This window comes from Salvelinus sp. IW2-2015, unplaced genomic scaffold (genome assembly GCF_002910315.2).
Source record: "Salvelinus sp. IW2-2015 unplaced genomic scaffold, ASM291031v2 Un_scaffold1502, whole genome shotgun sequence".
Lineage (NCBI taxonomy): Eukaryota > Metazoa > Chordata > Actinopteri > Salmoniformes > Salmonidae > Salvelinus > Salvelinus sp. IW2-2015.
In genome coordinates, this window is record NW_019942950.1 from 42,896 (window position 1) to 53,221 (window position 10,326).

Genomic DNA, 10,326 nt, shown 5'->3' on the forward strand with positions numbered 1-10,326 from the left:
GTGTGTGCGCAATTGATGACAGGCTAACAGTGTCTCCTCCTCTCCTCAGGTCTAACCTGACCCAGGACGTCCTGTATGGGAACAGAGGATGTGACAACGGTACACAGACAGACCCACAGACAGACCCACAGACAGACCCACAGACAGACAGACAGACAGAGACACAGACAGACAGACAGACAGTAATGATAGGAGTTGCGTTAGGACCAGACACTTTTCTCACTATAGTAGTAATAACACATGGATTTTATATGGTTAGCAAAGATTACATTGTTTATAGTTTAGTCAAGTCCTTCCCACCTTGAAGATAAAGTAGAATGGTGTCAAGGTGATTCTGCAGACTGAATGATGAAAGGAAATCTAAAGTTAGAATATGCAGAAATACCATCAAATTGTTAGAATAAATATTTAGAGGTTGATTATGCAGCATCCTCATTTCCATAGCATCTATAATCAAATGTACTTTACATTATACTTCACATACTAAGAAGTTAGAAAATACTTTTTAGCATTTATTTTCTTATGGGAGAATGTAACATATTGGGTTTTTTATGCACCAATGATTTTAGAGTCATATATGCAGTTTGGGACCCAATATTTGCATCGCGAAAAACATCACCAAAATACAATCAGGAAACATGTTTTATGCTATATTGATAATAGATGTAGCAATTACAGTATATATATATATATATATTTTTTTTTTTTTAACCTTTATTTAACTAGGCAAGTCAGTTAAGAACAAATTCTTATTTTCAATGACGGCCTAGGAACAGTGGGTTAACTGCCTGTTCAGGGGCAGAACGACAGATTTGTACCTTGTCAGCTTGGGGATTTGAACTTGCAACCATTCGGTTACTAGTCCAACGCTCTAACCACTAGGCTACCCTGCCGCCCCATATGACAAGGTATCAACATTTCCACCTCTTTCATTGTCAATAATTACATTTTGCCCATATTCTTGATTAAGTATGTTAATAAACTCACTTGTTTGAGACCTTAAAATTAACCAACAAAGTGCTGCTAACAGCTTTATATTGAAGATACTGTGATTGAAGAAAAACCTTTCAGAGTTGAAATGATATGAAAAGATCTCATTTCATTATCATCATAGGGCAGCGCACAATTGGCCCAGCGTCGTCCGGGTTTGGCCGGGGTAGGTTGTCATTGTAAATAAGAATTAGTTCTTAATTGACTTGCCTAGTTAACTAAAGGTTAAATAAAAATAAATAAATACAAATAATGTCTATACACTGTCTACCTGGTTTAAGTCGTTGAAGTTCAGACTGGAGTATTTTTTTTTTACTCAGACACCCGCGACCCACACAAAACCGCATGTCACGACCCACCAGTTGAGAATCGCTGGTCTAGGGGCCTTTAGTGTCTGTTCTGAGGTCTATAACAGTATATCAGTCTTATTAACTGTTCTGAGGTCTGTAACAGTATATCAGTCTTATTAACTGTTCTGAGGTCTATAACAGTATTCACAGTCTTATTGTGGCAAGATATTCATTTTGTGTGGGTTGCCATTCTTTCAGAGCCGATCCAGCACGGGAGCCGGTCTGTAATGGTGGGAGATGACGTGCTGCTCCAGTGTGAAATTAGCTCCAATCTGCAACCGCAGTGTGGGATCTAGAGGGTCCAGAGCTGGCAGGGTACGGCCTGGGCCTCTGGCTTCAGGGTGTGGCTACGAGTGGCTGCCTGGTCATCGAGTCCCAACCAGAGCAGAGGCGGCGAGTCACACCTGCCACCGCCTCGGAGAAAGGCGTCGCGGGTTTGGCTGTGGTTAAGTTTCGTGTGAGGTACGTTAGACATGCACACGCCCATCCACCCGTCGGACCCATCCCAAGACCATCCTACTACTCAAACTCTCCACCGTCACCCATCTTTCCACCGCCTCGCCCCTCCTCTGAGAGCCCCTGCCCCCTCGTAGCCCTTCAGCCCCTTCGCCCCCCACTCAAGCTGTCACCGCTCTGCCCCGGCCTCTCCCCCAGCACCTGGAGCTGCTCTCGCCAGGAGCAAGTGGAGGCTGATGTACCTGTCTCTGATACCATCCTGGAGGTCTGTGTCTGTGTCTCACCCGTGGTCCATCCTCTACCCTGGGCTTCTGTCTGCGGGCAGCCACAGGGGGAAGTACAATCTCCGGGCTGCCGCCGCGGCAGCCGCCTGCCAATCACACGGACAGGGAAGGGAAACAGGAAGCAGCAGCAGAAACACCACAGTAGCGCCACCACACCTGGATCTCAAGACCATCTCCAGCAACTGTAATGGGAACGGGATCTGTGCGGTACGGCGTCTCAAACAACCGGGGAACGGTGACACGCACAAAGGGAGCTTCCTCCAGATCGTCCCGAGAGAGGGCCAGTCGTCCCCAACAAGGACCCCCTCCCTGCCCCTCCTCTCCCCCCCCTGCCCCTCAGACCCCCAACCCCCTCAACCAATCAGAGTGTGACTTGCAAGACTTCCCAGCCCAACGGCCTATCGGCGACGTTACCCAGCGTCTTGCGGAGGATGCATGGTAACAGCTACATGTTGTTAAGACAGAGTGAGGCGGAGAGCAGCTCCCCTCTCTGCCGCTCCTTCACTGAGGAACTCAACACGATCCTGGAGAAGAGGAAGCACACGCAGCTGCTGCCAAAACCGAATGAGAGCTCTCTGTAGTAGAGGGAACACCTCTCTGTGTCAGGGCGGTAGCTCCCCCTGTGGTGGGAGGACTGAACTGGACCCATTAATATTGTCCATTTAGCAGACGCTTTTATCCAAAGCGACGTACATCAGTGAGTGGCCATTGGTGGCCCAAAACAGAGTGCAGTAGCGATCTTTTGTGGATGACCCATGCTGCTCACAGAGTAGAATGTTTTTAAACTAGCCTGGACTGAATTATGAGAGAAGGAGATATCCTGCTTACGTTTTRTGGACGTAAAAAAGGGACACACGTCTGATTGAAGTATCAACTGTGTTTCAAAATAAACTATTTCTGCACACTATTCGGCCCCCCTATCGCTATCCCCTGTTTGACACCAAAAGCCATGGGTTACAGTGACTACATACATAAGAGAGACAGAGAGAACCTACCCCAGCTCAGCAAAGCTCAGCAGGCTAGACTTAACCCAGCTCCAGTCAATACACCTCCGTCTGGATCAATAAAAGATGAGGCCTGGAAGGGGTGATTCAAGGGGCAGGCCTCAAATCTCAGCCCCAGATTAAAGGCTCCTCGCTGGGCAGGACACGGGGGGCGGGGACCCTGGATGTCTCAACACAGCCCATGATAACAAGGAAGAAGAGGAGGAAGAAGAAGAGGCTCATGGGAATATGAGTTCTTGTGAAGTGTGACAATGACTTGACTTGTGTTTTTAAATGGAGGCAGCTGTCCAAAGGAGAGACCAGACGTGTTTTAAGACGTTGTGCTCTACACCTTTTTAGCTGGTTTCTTATTGGACATTGAGGGCAAAATGTGTTTTTATTCTTAGAAGTTTGTAAATTATGTGAATATTGATTACAATGGTAACACAAAATGTAATAACCAAATTCGAGTAATATTATTAACACATATCAACTCTTAACCCCAGACAGAGAGAGTAATCCAATGAAAATACCCTCTGTACATTATTTTTTGTGTAATAGGAAATTGGACAGTATTAATCGTTTTGATGAAATGTAAATGCCGTTTCCTTCAGACATTCCCTGGTTATTATGTACTCAACTCAACGGACACTACAAACACATCAGGACTATGAGAGATTCAACCACATCTGAGTAGGAGCCAATGGATTACCAGAATCCATACACTGCTGTCTCTCTCTCTCTCCTATCCAACCCCAACCTAATGGGTCTGAACTATGGTTGGAAAATAGGTCTGAACTCTACCACGACATCACAGCTCGGCCACAGAGGACCAGACATCATGTACACCTGAGGTAACCAGGCTAAGTTTTGTTTTCTGGCAGTTGGTTGGTTCTACAGACAGGCGGACAGGCAGACAGACAGGCAGACAGACAGATATCGTGGCCAGATAGTGACGTCCAGGGGAACTCTGTCAAGTATGTTTTCCTCTTTTCTTTGAGTGTTGGTTGTGAGGAGTAGAGTAGAGTAAAGTAGAGTGGGTAGAGTAGAGTAGAGAGGGTAGAGTAGAGTAAAGTAGAGAGGGTAGAGTAGAGTAGAGAGGGTAGAGTAGAGTAGAGTAGAGAGGATAGGGTAGAGTAGAGGGGGTAGATTTCAGTGAAGCAGAATTAAAACATCAAAAGGCTGTAGGTACAGGGAACGGAGAGGAGATGAGACTAATGTACACCATTCTCTGAATCTGATGCTCTTTCTCCATTTCTCTCTCTTTCTCACTCTGCCTTCTTTTCTCATAATTACACATTTTATTTTTCTGCATCTTTTCTTCCTCCTCCCTCGTCTCCTGCCTTCCTCATCTCTTGTCCTGCCTCCCTGCTCTCTCCTCCCTCATCTTGTGTCCTGCCTCCTTCCTCCCTCTCCCTCATCTTGTGTCCTTCCTCCCTCATCTTGTGTCCTGCCTCCTTCCTCCCTCTCCCTCATCTTGTGTCCTTCCTCCACCATCTCGTGTCCTGCCTCCTTCCTCCCTCTCCCTCATCTCTTGTCTTTCCTCCCCTTGCGTTCACTAGCTATGTTTCCATGAACTTGTCGACATTTAGAAAGTTGGCATAGAAAATAGATGTGATAATTGCCTGCTAAGGTGAATTTCCATTGAACTATTTTGTGTGGATAAAAGCAGCTAGACGTAATGACGTCACAGCGAGTGTTGAAAAAAAATGCAGTGGTTGAAGTGTTTCCATTACCCATTTAGGTAAATTGTGCATTAATACATTGGCCACAGCCTGTATGCCATCCCACCTACACTATATACAAAAGTATGTGGACACCCCTTCAAAATAGTGGATTCAGCTATGTCAGCCACACCTGTTGCTGACAGGTGTATAAAATCGAGTACACAGCCATGCAATCTCCATAGACAAACAGTGGCAGTAGAATGGCCTTACTGAAGAGCTCAGTGACTTCCAACGTGGCACAGTCATAGGACATTTCATAGTTTTGACGTCTTCACTATTATTCTACAACATAGAAAATAGTAAAAATGAAGAAAAACCCTTTGATYAGTAGGAGTGTCCAAACTTTTGACTGGTGCTGTACATACAGTCACAGTGGGGATGACGTCGTTGATGCGCTCATTGATGAAGCCAGTGACTGAGGTGTTATACTACTCAAGGCCATTGGATGAATCCCGGAACATATTCCAGTCTGTGCTAGCAAAACAGTCCTGTAGCGTAGCATCCGCGTCATCTGACCACCTCCGTATTGAGCGAGTCACTGGTAATTCCTGTTTTAGTTTTAGCTTGTAAGCAGGAATCAGGAGGACAGAATTATGGTCAGATTTGCCAAATGGAGGGTGAGGGAGAGCTTTGTATGCGTCTCTGTGTGTGGAGTAAAGGCAGTCTATTTGTTTTCCTCTGTTTGCACATGTGACATGCTGGTAGAAAATTTGGGCCTGGTGTCACGACTTCCGCCAAAGTTGGTCCCTCTCCTTGTTTGGGCAGTGTTCGGCGGTCGACGTCACCGAACTTCTAGCCATCGCTGATCCATTTCTCATTTTCCATTGGTTTTGTCTTGTCTTCCACCACACCTGGTTTCAATCCCATCAATTACATGTTGTGTATTTAACCCTCTGTTTCCCCTCATGTCTTTGTCGGTGATTGTTGTATGTTTTGTGCAAGTCATGTTCTGGTGTCATGTTCTGGTGTGGGACGGGTTTTGTACCCTTGTATGTTATTTTTGTATATATTGGTTTTCTGAGTTTTTCAGCATTTATTAAACTGCTCCGTTTATACCAAGTTCACTCTCCTGCGCCTGACTTCCCTGCCACCAGCACGCACTCAATACACCTGGTCTTGAGTATGCAGTATATCCTTCGTGTCTGACTCAATAAAAGTAAAAATCTTTGTCTAGTTCAAGGTGAGTAATCGCTTCTGATGTCCAGAAGCTCCTTTCGGTCATAAGAGACGGTAGCAGCACCATTATGTACAAAATAAGTTACAAACAATGCGAAAAAACTAACAAAATAGCACAGTTGGTTAAAAAGGCAGCCATACCCTCCAGCGCCATTCTTAACATACTAAAGAACGGTCGCTAAGTGCATTGTTGGAGCAGGTGTCGATACTGATAGGATGGAATGAAAGGCAGCGCTGCGATCAGCTTTCTCCATTTAAATATTTCCTTTACATTATAGCTATTCCACAATACTGACGACGGATCAGCTCCTGGAGAGATATTATCACCTACGGCTGCAAATATTGAGGCGGCTTATTCTAATGCTTACCCAATAAAAATGCACAAAATCATACATTTGGCACATTAGTGCGCACATGTAAGGTTGCACATCATGGCATATATGGAGACAAATTATAGACAGTAGCCTACAAGCAGCAAAATAGAACTCAATATTTATTTTTATTTTTATTTTTATTTTATTTCACCTTTATTTAACCAGGTAGGCAAATTGAGAACACGTTCTCATTTACAATTGCGACCTGGCCAAGATAAAGCAAAGCAGTTCGACACATACAACAACACATAGTTACACATGGAGTAAAACAAACATACAGTCAATAATACAGTGAAAAATAAGTCTATATACAATGTGAGCAAGTGAGGTGAAGGCAAACAAAATATATATATAAATAAATAAATAAATAAATATAAAAAGGCCATGGTGGCGAAGTAAATACAATATAGCAAGTAAAAAAAATTATAATTTTTTTTTAAATTTAAAAAAATAAACACTGGAATGGTTGGTTTGCAGTGGAAGAAAGTGTAAAGTAGAGATAGAAATAATGGGGTGCAAAGGAGCAAAATAAATAAATACAGTAGGTAAATATGATTGAAAACACCTGTAGCCTTTTTTTATGCATTCATCTCAGTTTTCATTTGAAGCATATTTTTATACGTTGCTTGTTTGTATCAATTGCAAAGACATTGGCAAATTAATATTTGTAGTCAACTTTTGTTCTGAAGTTATCAGCCTCACAGAGAAAACCGCTGGACTATTTAACGATGCTCCTACGAATGTTTAAACAATGAACTTAGCCTTAAGATGCTTTTGGTAAACCAGGCCCTGGACAGGTCTGTGATTTAGGTCTGTGATTTAGGTCTGTGATGTGGGCTGGAGAAGCAGTGAATTGAATGTTGCAGCAAATTCTAAAAGGCTATAGATGGTTGACCAAACCTCACCCCACTGGGCAAAAACTGGTTGAATCAATGTTGTTTCCACGTCATTTCATGTGATGACATTGAATCAACATGGAAAACAGTTTGGATTTGCAAAAAGGGAATTTCGTATTTTTTTCTTTGAACCTAAATTCAATCACATGTTCAGTTTTTTGTTGATTTCACATTAAATTCAGATTAATTGACAACTCAACCACATGTAAATCAAAAGTAGACGTTGGACTGATGTCTGTGGGACCATGGCTTTACTAGAGGAGATGAAGGAGAGACAAACCAACACAAGCCATTAGAGAAGCCTTCATTAAGCCCTATCCAGCTAGTCTCTAAATGTAGTGAGTGATGAGACAAGATTACAGTTAGTTATTTACTTAGGTAGGTAGGCTATACTCCCAAGGGGAACATGTTAAATGAGGGTTTGGGATTTACAAATGATTGGAGGATATGTTTGAAGAAGCTACCGCCAGTTCTCTTATCAACACACACACACACACACACCACACACCAACCACACACACAACAACACACCACACACACACAACACACACACACACACACACACACACACACACACACAGAGGGACAGCTCTGATGCTATCTATAGCACTGTGCTAGCGTTCATCTATTTTAGTTTTCTTACATTTTTTAAATCTCTTTATGCAAGTTATTTCTGTTTCCCATACCTACTGGTGACACATCAAAACAACACCAGGAAGTGAACACAGTGTAGATCTCTGTTTCTGACTCACTGATGTCTTGTTCTTCCACAGGCCTGAGAGATGCTGTCTAGTTTGGGGCCTGTCTGTTTGAAACAGATCTTGCTAACTTCAACTCCAGACATTCTCAGATATGGTGTGATGTCTGGTACCGTGACACTAATATCTTGCCCACCGGGAATAGCTTCAAAATGCCTGAATAACTTTGAAGAGTCACTGTTTGGAATCAAACAGTACCAGTGAAAGACCAATTATAATCCAGAGCGACTGAGGAAACAGTCAAATCATCCATTCTACAACAACCAGTATGCTCTATCCCATGTTAACCTGAGAACTGGATACCTCAGGAAGTAATATAGGCCAGGGTACAGTACAGCTACTCTCTGTAACTGGTATACTCCTGTGCGGTTCATCACAAGAGCAAACTGGGGAAAGGGATATTTAATGGTTCTGGTCTTCACATCAAACAACTCTGCCCTCTCTGTTGTCCTCTCTGTAAGGATGACAAACTATGACAAAATGGATGCTTACTATTCATGATCCCCATCCTAACTGTTGCCAGGTTTTAAATGAATGCACTATTAGTGCCACTATGTTCTTTTAAAGTCAAAAATAAATAAATGTATTGTAATTTTGTTCTATGTTGCTATTCTATTGCCAGTGTTGTTGTTTTGGTGCCATTTGTAAGAMGCATTGATGTGGGTGTCTAGTCCATTAGTGTTGCACTAGTAATCTAATAACACGGTAGAACAACAGGGGTCTCCAACTCTGGTCCTGGAGACCTACGCACGGTGCAGGATTTCTTCCAACCCGGCACTACCACAGGTGATCCAATTTATCATGGTCCAYAGTCAGACTGAAGACTGTGATCAATTGAGTGTGTTTAGTAGGTATGTTAGTGATTGGTTGGAGCAAAACCCTGCACATGCAGTCACTCTCCAGGGCCGAAGTTGGAGAACCTGTTGTTGAAGCATGGTATCTTAGCTAACAACATGATGAACAGAATACACCACCACAACCATAATGTGACAGATAAGATTCTTCGTCTGGCCCATTCATCTGGGTTTGCTTAGATAAAGTTCCCCACAGCTCGTTAAGCAACTTCCACAGCATTCATCATTCTGTCTTTCGTTCTCGCTCTCCCTATTGCTCGCTCTGTCTCTATCTCCGTCTCTCTCTCTCTCTCTCTCTCTGTCATATTATGAGAATTAAGTCCAATGCAGACACAAGATGTCATCCTGCTTTACTAACAGTTAAACATTGAGTAGCAGCTCACCAGTGGAGGCTGCTGAGGGGAGAGCGGCTCATAATAATGTCTGGAACAGAGCGAATGGAATGGCATCAAACACATGGAAATCATTTGTTTGATGTTGTTGATACCTTTCCACTGATTCCGCTCCAGCCATTACTACACGCCCGTCCTCTCCAATTAAGGTGCCAGCAACCTCCTGTGTAGCTCACTGACTTCTGGTTCATTTAAATGTAATTTATCTGAGTTGAAATTCTAATAAACAATATGTTTCAAACTCTTCTGTGGTTTATCATTGCTTATAAATAACACTGTGCTCTGGTCAACCCATATCCATCTGTCTTAATATTGCAGTGTATCAGTTAATCAGTGAACCTCGAGGTAGTGAAGCATTAAGGAAGGAAGGAAGGGTGCATTTTCAGTATTGGAACATGGCCCTAGYTTTTACATCAGCCAGGCTCAACAAACCAGCCAGTTAACATTGACAAACACTCAGTATGAGAGAGGATTACATGAGTAAAGTATTGGAGGCCCAGGTCTCTAGAGAGTTGCCTGCCTGGGGTAGACAGACACTGACAGCTGTATAGAGAGTGATACTGAAGAGGCAGTCATCTGGGCCCGTTTCCTAGGAAACAACTTGGTTAGCATCCAGCCTCTACTCCCACAAATCACTGGCTACACAGTGACACAAACACACACACACGACCACAAACACACATAGTCTAGCTTGCAGGGCTGCTGTCTCAAGGTGGTTCTGTTTGTGTTTTTGAAACATAAACATCACGGTATAAAGCATTATAAATAACTGTGTGTTTAGTGGACGTTTGGGGACTCAGTAAACAGTGTGTTTCTGTCACAGTTTAGTGTTCTAGAGACATTGTGTTTCTGTCACAGTTTACTGTTCTAGAGACACTGTGTTTCTGTCACAGTTTAGTGTTCTAGAGACACTGTTTCTGTCACAGTTTACTATTCTAGAGACATTGTGTTTGTCACAGTTTACTGTTCTAGAGACATTGTGTTTCGACAACATCCGGTGAAATTGCAGAGCGCGAAATTCAAAATAAATTATTAGAAATATTTAACTTTCATACAATCACAAGTGCAATACACAAAAATACAGCT

At 43.1% G+C, this 10,326-nt stretch overlaps 1 pseudogene; it reads left to right on the forward strand.

The window, feature by feature from the left end:
* Window positions 1–4,759, forward strand: part of LOC112071053 (semaphorin-4G-like) — a 47,089-nt pseudogene extending 42,330 nt beyond the window's left edge.
* Window positions 4,760–10,326: the final 5,567 nt, after the last annotated feature.